Source organism: Schistocerca cancellata, chromosome 2 (assembly GCF_023864275.1).
Source record: "Schistocerca cancellata isolate TAMUIC-IGC-003103 chromosome 2, iqSchCanc2.1, whole genome shotgun sequence".
NCBI lineage: Eukaryota > Metazoa > Arthropoda > Insecta > Orthoptera > Acrididae > Schistocerca > Schistocerca cancellata.
The window spans coordinates 431,990,296-432,004,163 of NC_064627.1; the positions used below are offsets into that span (position 1 = coordinate 431,990,296).

Consider the following 13,868-nt stretch of genomic DNA (forward strand, 5'->3'; position numbering starts at 1 on the left):
GCTTCCCCCTACTTATACCTCCCGAGGAGATCACGAATGTAAAATCAGAGAGATTCGAGCGCGCACGGAGGCTTTCCGGCAGTCGTTCTTCCCGCGAACCATACGCGGCTGGAACAGAAAAGGGAGGTAATGACAGTGGCACGTAAAGTTCCCTCCGCCACACACCGTTGGGTGGCTTGCGGAGTATAAATGTAGATGTAGATGTAGACAGTATCTGCATCTCTAATATCCTGTATAAGATGTAAGCACAAGAGATGAGGAGCAGAGTACTGAACTCACCCCAGCAGCAGCGGGCTGCGCAGGTCGAGTCTGGCGAGTGGGGGCGGCGCCTCCCCCGCGGCCAGCAGCCCTTCCTCCTCGCCCAGCCGCAGCCACGCCCTGCGCCCTGCGCGACTCACCAGAGCGCGCTGCCAGCGGCCGAGCTCTGCCCTCTGCGGGGACCTGCAAACACCACACAAAAATACTCACATGCTTATATCAAGAAGAGCCGAGACCAACAACATCACTGAGGGCGCATGTAAGATGGATTACACACGCATCCCTGTATAAGTATATTTCTGGTTGTTGAGGAGTTTACGTCTGGGTCCAACAACGCTTTGCTAACACCTAGAACTATGAAAGATTATTGTTTGAAATCATATTGTAAACTGCTCAAGTACGCATAATACTGTTAACAAAGAAGCTTATCGCCTCTGATCGCTCTAGTATCTCCTCTACATTACAAAATAAAAAGGCTGATAGAAAACCGTGTTTTCGGTTTATAAGCACGTGAAAGAGGGTAGCGATGTTTCGACAAGAAATTTCTTTCTTGTATTCTGTTAAATTGCCACTGCATCCACTTCCGGCATGCAGAAGAAATTATAGGACTTCATAGGGAAGGATTATGTTTTTAGCTAAACCGGACCAATTTTTCCATTTAATTTAATGAACTTGGTTTAACATTTTCCCAGGAAGTAGATTGTATTTACAACTTCGTTGGAGATGGTTTCATATGTGGGAATAATTGCACGTAGGATGCCACAAAATCTGGTGTTTAGGATAGATCAGCCAGCAAGTCATTCGCCATCTCTGTTAGTTATTAACAATGACAAGGCCGTGTCAGAATATGTGCAGTTCCTCGTAAAAGATTACTTCATTTTGGCTTTGCAATTGACGTAGCTTTCTTCCAAGCGTTCAGAAGACTGGTGGAATATTCCCCAGCAATTAATGGTTCAAATGGCTCTGAGCACTATGGGACTCAACTGCTGTGGTCATAAGTCCCCTAGAACTTAGAACTACTTAAACCTAACTAACCTAAGGACAGCACACAACACCCAGCCATCACGAGGCAGAGAAAATCCCTGACCCTGCCGGGAATCGAACCCGGGAACCCGGGCGTGGGAAGCGAGAACGCTACCGCACGACCACGAGATGCGGGCCAAAGCAATTAATGTGAAGGCTCACTTTTTCTTTCAGAGCAGAACCGCAGGTTTACACCTACTGCTTTGCTTTCTGGTGGCGATACACGGTAGCAGGTTGAAGCATAAAAACTGTTGCATTGTTATTAAAATTCACCAAACACTACATCGAAATTCATTTCCGCGTTTGCATTCAGCCAACAGACAAGAAACATGGTACTCATTATGCAGACAGCTTTGACATAATTAATTATTTATGTAAATTGAACCGCACACGCCGGCCGCTGGTGGCCGAGCGGTTCTAGGCGCTTCAGTCTGGAACCGCGCGACCGCTACGGTCGCAGGTTCGAATCCTGCCTCGGGCATGGTTACGTTTGATGTCCTTAGGTTAGTTAGTTTTATGTAGTTCTAAGTTCTAGAGGGCTGATGACCTGAGATGTTAAGTCCCATAGTGCTCAGAGCCATTTGAACCATTTTTTTGAACCGCTCGCTTTGCAAAATGTTGAAATGTGTGTGAAATCCTATGGGACTTAACTGCTAAGGTCATCAGTCCCTAAGCTTACACACTACTTAACCTAAATTATCCTAAGGACAAACTCACACACCCATGCCCGAGGGAGGTCTCGAACCTCCGGCGGGAGGGGCCGCGTGGTCCGTGACATGGCGCCTCTAGCCGCACGGCCACTCCACGCGGCACGCTTTCCCCTCGTGTACTTGTGGATAACAATCACCGATTACCCAATATTATAATAAGAACTTTTCACCTCTTTTCTTCTGTGGTTGCAGTTTCAGACGTACTCGATGTGAATTTACTTCAAGAGAAGTACGGTCAGCTCCTAAAGTTTTCAAAATAAAGAAGCTGTCTCACTAATGTTCAGCTACTCTGTACGAATTTGCGTTGGCGATAAACTCAGCAAAGCGAAGAATTTTGTAATACGGTGCTCTGATTCATCAATCTGAATGAAACACGCGCAACACGGCCGCATTAATAAGTTATACAAATAAAAATTATTCTTTAGATCAAGCTGACGCTTAATTTAAGTCATTTTTCGACGCTTACAATCTTAATGAAAGCCAAATTTCTTTGTTATCAGTGTCATCCCTGTGCCTGGCCGAGGCGTTTTTACCATGCTGCGTTATGTAAGCACCTGCGATGCGACGGTGGTTCCCTCAGACAGCGTTTCCAGGCGGTGGCAGCGCCCCGCTTGCGTGGGTGGCTGTCCAGGGCCGCTACAGCTACAACTGATGCGTCCGGCGCAGCGCGCGACCTGCTAGTTTCCCGAGAGACTTGTTAAGTTGTGCTGAGAAGAAACCTCTTGACCCGCCTAAAGACATGAAAATTATACATAACTCACTTCCTCAATTATACCGTCCCGCAGCAGAAGAGGAAACGGACGATTGTTTAAAGTCCATATCGCGTATCTACGTTAAACTATGCTCCATAGTGCACGTAATGCTTTCTGTGGTAATACATACGCCCCACGACACCTGGAAAACTCGATGCTTCTAGTGTCCGATGTAAGATCTATCTTTTCCAAAGCGAAAGCGACACACTTCAGTCTCACGAAGCGAGGCTTTGAGTTTTTTGCAGCCCAAAAGGTGTATTTTGAAGATAGCCGGCAGGGGTTCAGAAAATATGTATCAGTCGAACACTCTCTATTCCCAAGATGCTGTTAACATAGGATAGCAAGGCCATCTTCTAGCAGTTTATTTCAGTTTCTCGTTTGGCCTCGATGCATTCAACCTGTTTCCAATCACTTCCAAATTGTTATCGTTTGAAATATAGTCTTTTCTAGGCTATTCCAGCTCACTTTATCACGTGCAATCCTCACCGTTCATAGCAGCGGATAAAAAGGTGAATGTCGCTGAGCCGTGTCGCGGATCGACCTGTTTCTCTGGGCTTTCGTAAGCGCGTCGTCTGTGCCACAGACCTAGTCTACGTGCGGCATTTGGACCGCGATCTGCATTTTTACATCCCTCCATTAATACCCGGTGCGAAGCTTTAAAAGTGGTTGCTTATATGTAGCAGTCCAGCAGCACTGTTCTAACTGCAATTACGACTCGTTATACCGGCCGCGTGCTAACTTGAGTAATGGGCGGACCGCTGTGAGAATTCTATACCCGCTATTATCATCTCGCAGTTTAAATAACTTGATCTGTCTGACAACATTCGGCTGCCAGTGGAAAACCTTCCTTCTAATTACAAGCTTTCTCTTTACTGTGTTGGTCCCTGGTTGTGACAAGTGAATAAGGACATACGACCTTATTTTCAGTACCGAGCGAGATGGCGCGGAGGTTTGTATACTGAACTCGCATTCGGGAGGACGACGGTCCAAACTCGCGTCCGGGCATCCAGATTCAGATTTTCCGTGATTTCCTTAAATCACTCTATCCAAATGCCGGGATGGTTCCTTTGAAAGAACACGGCGATTTGCTACCACACCCGCGGCACAGTCCGAGCTTGTGCTCCGTTTCTAACGACTTCGACGTCGATGAGACGTTAAACTCAATCTTCCTTCCTCCCTTCATTCCTCATTCAGTAAATTTTGCCGTTGTGGACAGTGTAAAGTTTTCGTGTGACTTTTGACAGTCCACCTACAATCTAAGGGATGCCCTGTATCGAGTTGGCCCAGCCTGGACTCCCTAAGCCATTAATGGGATACCTTCACACTGAGGCGCCAAAGAAACTGGTATAGGCAAGTGTTTTCAAATACAGAGATATGTAAGCAGGCGATATGGCGCTGCCGTCGGCAACGCCTATATAAGACTGGCGCAGTTGTTAGATCTGTTACTGCTGCTACAACGACAAATTATCAAGATTTAAGTGAGTTTGAAAGTAGTACTATAGTCGGCACATAAGCGGTGAGACACAGTATCTCCGAGGTAGCGATGAAGTGGGGATTTTCCTGTACGACCATTTCACGAATGTACCGTGAATATCGGGCATCCGGTAAAACATCAAATCTCCGAAGTCGCTAATGCCAGAAGAAGATCCTGCGAGAACGGGACCAACGACGACCGAAGAGAATCGTTCAACGTGACAGAAGTGCAACCCTTCCGCAAATTGTTGCGGATTTCAATGCTGTGCTATCAACAAGTGTCTACGTGCGAACGTCATCGATATGGGCTTGCAGAAGCAAAGTCCCACTCGCGTACGCTTGATGACTGTACGATGCAAAGCTTTACGCCTCGCCTAGACCCGTAAACACCGACATTGGACTATTGATGACTGGAAACATGTTGCCTGGTCGAACGAGTCTTGTTTCAATTTGTATCGAGCGGATGGACGTGTACGGGCATGGAGACAACGTCATGAGCCCATGGAGCCAGCATTTCAGCAAGGGACGGTTCAAGCTGGTGGATGCTCTGTAATGGTGTGACACGTGTGCAACTGGACTGATATGGGACTTCTGATACGTCTAGCTATGACTCTGAAAGTTGACACGTACGTAAGCATTCATGTCCATTGTGTATTCCGACTGACTTGGGCAATTCCAGCAGTACAATGCGACACCTCATACGTCCAGAATTGCTACAGAGTAGCTCCAGGAACACACTTCTGAGTTTAAGCACTTCCACTGGTCATCAAACTCCCCAGACATGAACATTACAGAGCGTATCTGGGATGCCTAGCAACGTGCTGATCAGAAGAGATCTCCACCCCCCACGTACTCTTACGGATTTATGTACAGTTGTGCAGGATTCATGATGTCAGTTCCCTCCAACACAACACACATTAGTCGAACCCATGCCACTTATTGTTGCGACACTTCTGCGTGTTCGCGGGGGCCCTACACGATATTAGGCGGGTGTATCAGTTTCTTTGGCCCTTCAGTGTATTGAGCTCGGTAGTGCTGACTATAAGCCCAAAAATTTTCTACTTCTTGCAAATGCAGCAGTATTGCGTTCACTTATTGTAAGTCTCTGATCTATGACGAGGTACCAGGAATTTTTACTTGTCTCTCCTTATATTGTTAAAAACTGAGTGGTACTGTAGGAAGGCGAGTAGCTAATACGTAAATCTAATCCTTAGATCATAATATTTAGCTATTTGTTCCCACGCTATATTGCGTGTGTTAATTTTGTTACGAGGGTTGTCCAGAAAGTAATGCACCTCATTCTTTTTCTCAGCCGAAAACAATGCTACAAATGTGAAACATTACGTATGTATTATTGGAAGTCTCCTAAGTATCCGCGCCAAGTTTCCGTCACTTCCGACAGTAAGCGTAGCTGCAGGACAGTTTCAAAATGGCGTTTGTAGGTTATGTACGTTACAAGCAACGTGCCATCATTGAATTTCTCACTGCAGAAAAAGAAACTGTGGGGAAGATTCACAAACCCTTGTGCAAAGTCTATGGAGCATCTGCTGTCGGCAGAAGCAGTTACTCGCTGGGCACGGAGGGTGAGGTCATCAGAAGGCGGTTCGGCGGAGCTCCACTATTTGCAGCGGTCGGGGAGACCATCCACGCCTGTCACACCTGACCCACTTGGCTTGGGTGCTGCGGTGCTTGTAGATGAAATGCGGAAATGGAAAGCTGATCAACGGATAACGTGTGGGAATGGTCTCGGGCTATAGCTAAGAGAAGGTCAGACAGTTCTGGATCTGCTTGACTAACATAACAAAGATGATGAGGTTATGAGGGAAGGAGAACAACCTCGGATTCGGGAGGGGAAGGATTCTGTCTTTGTCTTTTTCAGAGCAACTACCACAGTGTTTTCCTAAGCGATGCATCAGGAAGTCCACTTAGGTTGTATCACGATAGTTTAGGGTGTGCACAGCACTGAGGATAGCGTGATAAATCGAACTAGGGAGTGCTAGTGGCCCAGTAATGGAAATTATTCCCTCTCTCTTTCATGTTTAAATTCATTATATGAATGGAAACTTCCGGCACAGTGCGTCATAGACTCCCCTCTACGAAAATTACCCTTTCTTAAGTATTCTACTTCAATAGTGCGCAAAGCTTGTTTCCACTGCGTTGCTATCCCTTTTTTACCGTCGTAATTATCGGAATCGTCTGAAGCTATTTTCAGAATTCTGCTGAAAGGGAATGGCTGATATCACGAAAGCTTTGCTCCTGGCAGAGGTAACGTTGTTAGAGTCGATGGTAGATCGATCACTTTTGTGGTACTTACGAAAAATAGTCTCATTTTCATTGGACAAATTTCGTATTTTATTTTGAACTGAGGAAAAGAAACAATATAACCAAGTTTCAACACGGGGAGCAAACCAGAAATTAAGTTGTTACAGATTTTGCTGTTAAACTGAGAGAAACTGAACGATAGCGCGAGACGCACGTGACGGTGGCGGCGCCGCTGCCCAGGTTGAAGCGCAGCTGAAGGCGGCCGCCGACGAGCGCCAACCACAGGAAGTCTCCGCCTCCACCTCGTCCTCCCCCTCCAGCAGACAGAAGCACGCCGTCCGGCTGCTCTGCGAGGAACCATAACTCGAGGGACAGCGCCGCTCCAGCGCCCTCGGGCCACGCCAGCTCCAGCGAAGAACTGCCGTCGAGCGCTGCCACGAACGCGCTGCCCTCTGCGAAAGGAAGGACGTATCAGTCCCCAGGCCCCCATGGCCATACAGGCAGCCTTTTGTAGAAGTCACGCACGCACGCAGGCACACACACACACACACACACACACACACACACATACACACACACAGTACGTACCCGTGTCGCAGGCGGCCCCGCGGCTGCAGTTGCAGAAGAAGCCACCCCGAGGCAGCGACTCACAAGTCGAGCCGCCCACGCAGGGGCTAGAGGCGCATGGGTCGAACCGGCTGGACGAGCAGGAACCACCTGCGGGCACCCGCAACCTGCTTTGAGGTTTTCTGCACGCTAGAGCACACTGTACACTCCTATCCATAAAGTGCAGTTCTCGAACATCACTAGAATATTTTACTTCACGAAATACAGTACAAAGAGTTATTCCCATGGCCAGTTATAGAACACTTTTCTATCTTTTTCCCTTCCTCCTTTCCCATCGTATAGTTTCACCTGTGCCAGTTTTTGTTACTAATTGTAATACGCACTGTACACAAATCTTACACTTGGAAACTCCTTTCTGCTTGACGCCCCAGTGGCCACTATTAATTGTGACACGGCCTGTATAGAAATGTTACAGTAATGGCTCCTTTGGCTCGCCTGTTAGCTTGGTGCCCCAAGCATCGATTTGTGTCTCTTCAGCCTTAAAGTGGCCCTGCTTATTCGTAAATACCACCAGGGCTTCAAACGACTTATTTACGAAAACTACAATACATAGAAAATAATGACACATACCAGTCGATACAATATCTCTCCGTTTATATTCAGAATACGCGCTGCGGTACAGTTATAAAGGAGATCAGTAGGGGTAATCCTTTCAGAACATGTAGACGAATCATCCGCTCCATTTAGCCTCATCGAATTACTACGCGCATGTAGATAAGCAACCCACTGAACAGCTCTGCACAGCAGACGGATGTCTTTGCTTAAGGATTTCTGTTTGCAGTGCCTGCGTTTTACGGTGTACTATGCATTGCGTTTAGAGATGCATGCACGTCTGAAGGACACTGCATAGTATGCACTGAAAGGATGACTGGCTCTCGTCTTCTGAATTATATGTGTGGTGACTGTTCCTTCAGACATGTGACATGCACACCATGCTGGAACTTTTATGGAAATCGGCGAAATGCCATGAGTAATGAAGATCTATGTTAATGGCTCTGAGCACTATGGGACTTAACATCTGAGGTCATCAGTCCCCTAGAACTTAGAACTACTTAAACCTAAGTAACCTAAGGACATCACAGACATCCATGGCCGAGGCAGGATTCGAACCTGCGACCGTAGCGGTCACGCGGTTCCAGACTGAAGTGCCTAGAACCGCTCGGCCACACCGGCCGGCGAAGATATTGCTAATAGTAACGTTAATAGCGAGTAGATAAATTGAGAATTTGGATCTGACCAGAGGCTTGCTATGGTAACCCGTACAGCAGCAAAGACCTCTGTGTACAGCAACTGCCAACTAAGGAGGAGACATGAGTTCGAATTGCTGCCTACTATTTAGGAGACTTGGGTACGAATCCCGGTCTGGCACAAATGTTCGGCTTCCCTTGTTGATTTAAATTTAATTCCCACTTTAATTCCTTTGTATCTTAATTCACACTGGCTGCAAGACAAAGCATCACATACACATACAACAGATCCACCTGAAGTCTGACACTTTAAGAACCGTGACTTGGGGCTGACCTGTGGTGAGGTTGCGGTGGCAGCCGGGCGGCCGCAGGCAGCGCGGGTCCCCGGCGGGGCAGGGCGGGCAGCGGCGCACCGCCACGGCAGCCCGGCGCGCCGCCGCGCCAGACAGCGCCACCCGCAGGCCGCCCACGCGCAGCGCGCGCACGCAGCCCACCAGGCCCGAGGAGGCGCCCGCGTTGCCGTACACCCTGCGACAGCACAAGCGCGCGCTCTGTTCTCCGCTCGCGAGGCGCTAGGCAGCACTGATTATACGGCAGCGACAACGATACACACGCTAATTAGCACTGCCCACTGACACACACTACGGACAGTAGCAAAGGATACGCATGTACAGTAAGTAAAATAAATTACTCAAACTTTAGAAGAAATTCCAGTATACAAACAGAAACAAACATTGGGAATCTGGCTAAACAGAAGCCTCACAGAAAAGGATACGGAGAAATACGAGCAACTGACAGAAACACTGCACAGTGATGCATAGGCGTCCCCAAGAATCTCATCTTGAGGTACAGATTTTTTACTCCTTGCAGAAATCTCATACATTTTGTGTCGTAACTGGACGATGTATGCTGCCTTGAGTGGTGAACCATGTTGTTGTTGTTGTTCTGGTTTTCAGTCCTGAGACTGGTTTTGATGCAGCTCTCCATGCTACCCTATCCTGTGCAAGCTTCTTCATCTCCCAGTACTTACTGCAACCTACATCCTTCTGAATCTGCTTAGTGTATTCATCTCTTGGTCTCCCTCTACGATTTTTACCCTCCACGTTGCCCCCCCAATGCTAAATTTGTGATCCCTTGATGCCTCAGAACATGTCCTAGCAACCGATCCCTTCTTCTAGTCAAGTTGTGCCACAAACTCCTCTTCTCCCCAATCCTATGGAATACCTCCTCATTAGTTATGTGATCTACCCATCTACTCTTCAGCATTCTTCTGTAGCATCACATTTCGAAAGCTTCTATTCTCTTCTTGTCCAAACTATTTGTCCTCCTTGTTTCACTTCCATACATGGCTACACTACATACAAATACTTTCAGAAACGACTTCCTGACACTTAAATCTATACCCGATGTTAACAAATTTCTCTTCTTCAGAAACGCTTTCCTTGCCATTGCCAGTCTACATTTTATATCCTCTCTACTTCGACCATCATCAGTTATTTTGCTCCCCAAATAGCAAAACTCCTTTACTACTTTAAGTGTCTCATTTCCTAGTCTAATTCCCTCAGCATCACCCGACTTAATCCGACTACATTCCATTATCCTCGTTTTCTTTTGTTGATGTTCATTTTATATCCTCCTTTCAAGACACTATCCACTCTGTTCAACTGCTCTTCCAATTCCTTTTCTGTATCTAACACAATTACAATGTCGTCAGCGAACCTCAAAGTTTTTGTTTCTTCTCCATGGATTTTAATACCTACTCCGAATTTTTCTTTTTTTTTCCTTTAGTGCATTCTCAATATACAGATTGAATAACATCGGGGAGAGGCTACAACCCTGTCTCACTCCCTTCCCAACCACTGCTTCCCTTTCTTGCCCCTCGACTCTTATAACTGCCATCTGGTTTCTGTACAAATGGTAAATAGCCTTTCGCTCCCTGTATTTTACCCCTGCCACCTTCAGAATTTGAAACACGCATAACAATTTTAAAACTTTTTTTTCGCGGCATTGCGGAGATTTTATATTACAATATAAAAGAGCAATGCTTTAAAATCCAACAATTGGCTGAATAATATCAAATATTCAGTAATCGATTATTGCCCCCTCAGCCATGACTAAATGCACGAAACATTATATACTATGGAACACAATTAAATGATCACGTCTTAGAAACCCCGTAATACTCTCCCATTGCGATAAATATGAAACTTGGCTAAAAGGTGCCAACAACGCTCCTTTGTAACGGTGCAAAAGAGTAGCGCCCTGCGACGTTACCCACGATCTCGGTGACACTTCAGAGACCAAGGAGGCGACACATGTGAAGAAAAAGGCCACAGCTTAGAAGTGAATTGTAAGGTGGGTTAATGTTGTCACATTGGCAAGAAATACCACCAAAATTATTCCCAAAGCCATCGTGGACGCGTCACAAGATGAGAAGGTAGTCACCGCCTCTAATCCACATTTCACCCCTTCCGTTGACGACTCTACTATGGAGTTCAGGAACGCGACGCTCCCCATTCAAATGAAGCCTGCGGAGCTTTGTTTGTGGAGAGTCTTACCTGTTTCCTTACGGATCGCGGACGAAGACATTTCAGGCACAACGCCGCTCAGAATCAACCTTTAGGTGGAGTAAAGCTTGTCAATGAGACCACCCTTCACTTGGGGCGTTGAACTCCACACAATTCGCAGTGAAAAACGATAATTCTCAGTGGGACGAGGAACAGGGTCACATTCTTTACATTACTTGACACTGCTGTCAACCCCTGGACGATTCTACCCTTCTCTGCCAGGAAGTTTCATATCAGCGAACACTCCGCTGCAGAGTGAAAATCTCATTCTGGAAACATCCCCCAGGCTGTGGCTAAGCCATGTCTCCGCTATATCATTTCTTTCAGGAGTGCTAGTTCTGCAAGGTGCGCAGGAGAGCTTCTGTAAAGTTTGGAAGGTAGTAGACGAGATACTGGCAGAAGTAAAGCTGTGAGTACCGGGCGTGAGTCGTGCTTCGGTAGCTCAGATGGTAGAGCACTTGCCCGCGAAAGGCAAAGGTCCCGAGTTCGAGTCTCGGTCGGGCACACAGTTTTAATCTGCCAGGAAGTTTCATATCAGCGCACACTCCGCTGCAGAGTGAAAATCTCATTCAGCACCCTAAGTGTCATTCACCCGCCGTTGTACTTTAAAACTATATCTACACGGAGACAACCTGCGACAAAGTCCTACTCGCCTGCAGACAGCCAAGCGGTGTAGGGCACCTTGCCACAGTTCGCGCGGCACCCCCCGTCGGAGGTTCGAGACCTCCCCCGGGCATGGTGTGTGTGTGTGTTGTCTTTAGCGCAAGTTAGTTTAAGTTAGATTAAGTAGTGTGTAAGCCCAGGGACCAATGACCTCAGCAGTTTTGTCCCACAGGAACTTGCCACAAATTTCCGTTCGACACACCTCCGTTTCTGGCTGGCCTGCCAGCAGGCACAAGGACAAAAGCGTATCCTGCTTACAGGTGCCGATCGCTCTCGTCACGGCTCCCCTACGTACAGGTACATTTTTCAGGTTGTCAGTAAAGGTGGATGGGTTGCACCGAGCGTGGTCTTAGAGGGACCCTTTGCCGTTCTATTGATGCATCTTTCAATGTCGCATTCCTCCGTGATGAGGCCACAGCAGGGCGCGAAACAAAAGAGTTCAGAAGCATTCAGAGTTCGCCGAATTGTTTTGAACTGTCTATAGTGATTCCACATTGTAGAACAGAGCAGAAATTGTGCTCACGACCAGATTCAATGGCGTTCCTGGCCCACGATACCTATAGAGAAGAGCTGAATCGTCCGGGGGTGTCAGAAGTGTCAAAGATTGTCAAGAACACCATCCTGTTGCTCACCGTACTGCCAACTATCGTCTTCAACCGCCAACAGGGTAGAAATAGAAACCCCAAGGGAAGGAACGGTTCCATTGACCTCCTTTACGACACCCCCTAAAACCTTTTACTGTCGTGAATGAGCGTCGGTATGTCTCAAATGTTTTCGTCGGCCACTCACAAGAAAACCGTGTAATTCATGACAGGGTGCATTGTCACGCTGACACAAACAATCTTCGCCTCCGAACTGTTCCTGCACTTTACGCAATAGATAATGTGTTGATATCCTTCCACATTTAGTGTTTTATTAACCGAAATGAAGGGAAAATCATACCGATACCGTAACATCATCTTGTCTGTAATTTGCTGTTGGCAGTATACATGAGGGCTGTTAACGTTCTCCAGCCATTCGCCGAAGACAAACCCTTCCATCGGTCTTGTACAGGGTATATCGTGATTCGTCACTCCAAATCAGTCATATGCAGTCATCCACTGTCCAGTGGTGTCGCTCCTTACGCCACCTCAAGCGACACTTAGCACTGACAACAGAAATCTTGTATTTGTGCGGATCCACAGCCTCCAAGGTGGCGCAATGGTAGCACATTGGACTCGCATTCGGGAGGACGACGGTTCAATCCCGCGTAGGGCCATCCTGGTTTAGGTCTTCCGTGATTTCCCTAATTCGCTCCAGGCAAATGCCGGGATGGTTCCTTTGTAAAGGGCACGGCCGACTTCCTTCCCCATCCTCCCCTAATCCGATGAGACCGATGACCTCGCTGTTTGTTCTCTCCCCCCAAAAAAACAGTCCAGTCCACAGCCTCCAGATGCTTAAAAAAGGTAAGCATGGTCCGTAGTAGACTGGAATGCGATGTTTACTTAATCATGCTATTGGCTAATTTCGACCAAGTGTTACTGTGAAGCACATTTGTAGCATGACATGACACGAAATACAGATGTTACAAATGTGCTTGACAATGACGCTTAGTCGAAATTACCCAATCACACGATTAAATAAACGTCGCACTACAGCCTACTACGGACCATGTTTACGTTTATTAAGACTACAGAAATATGTGGCTTGTGAGGAAATGCTCGACCTTTGTACCCCCTTCTTTTTAACTCTCTGCGCACGGTACTTGTAATAGTTGGACTGCTGGTGGCAGTGTGAAAGTCATAGTGATTTCTTCGGCGGATTTCATTCAATTTTTTTACATCTACCTTTCGTAATGCTAGAGGTGCGTCAGTACATGAAGTCTGTCTGGTCTTGGTGTAACTGTAGTTGTTGCTTCACGTTTCCACTGTACAGTCAACTTGGGCATATTTATCACCAACGTCACAGATGGTTACGCAGGTGACATCCAACGGGCAGTCCACTATGGAGGTCACTGAGCACTCCTGTCCGATCCACGCTGCTGTTACTGCTTCTCTTCTGACAACACAATACTCCCCGCCCCGTTTTGCACAGACAAGTCCGCCTCTCGTTACATCTGGTGGTCAATCCCGCATTACACAAGTGGTGTCCGGAAACTTTTGCTCAGGTAGTACACCTGTAAGCGCTGTCACAAGCTGTGTGACTGAGTCGATATACTACTGATAGCCACTGGTAAGGTGCGCCGCGTACCTGGAGTAGTTGGAGGGCACGAAGCCGAGGAAGGCGGGCTGGCGCAGGTCGAGGAACTGGTGCGTGCCGTGCGACTGGCCCGCCGCCTCTTGCCCGGCGTCGACGCGCAGCGCGGCG

The 13,868-nt window shown here is 47.4% G+C and overlaps 1 long non-coding RNA gene across 1 annotated transcript; it reads right to left on the reverse strand.

Annotated features, from left to right (window-relative positions):
• Positions 1 to 332: 332 nt before the first annotated feature.
• Positions 333 to 7,195, reverse strand: LOC126161907 (uncharacterized). Its single transcript, XR_007534971.1, has 3 exons — positions 7,067 to 7,195; positions 6,693 to 6,930; positions 333 to 441 (listed from the first exon to the last, which is right to left on the reverse strand). It is a non-coding gene; the product is annotated as an uncharacterized LOC126161907 (long non-coding RNA).
• Positions 7,196 to 13,868: the final 6,673 nt, after the last annotated feature.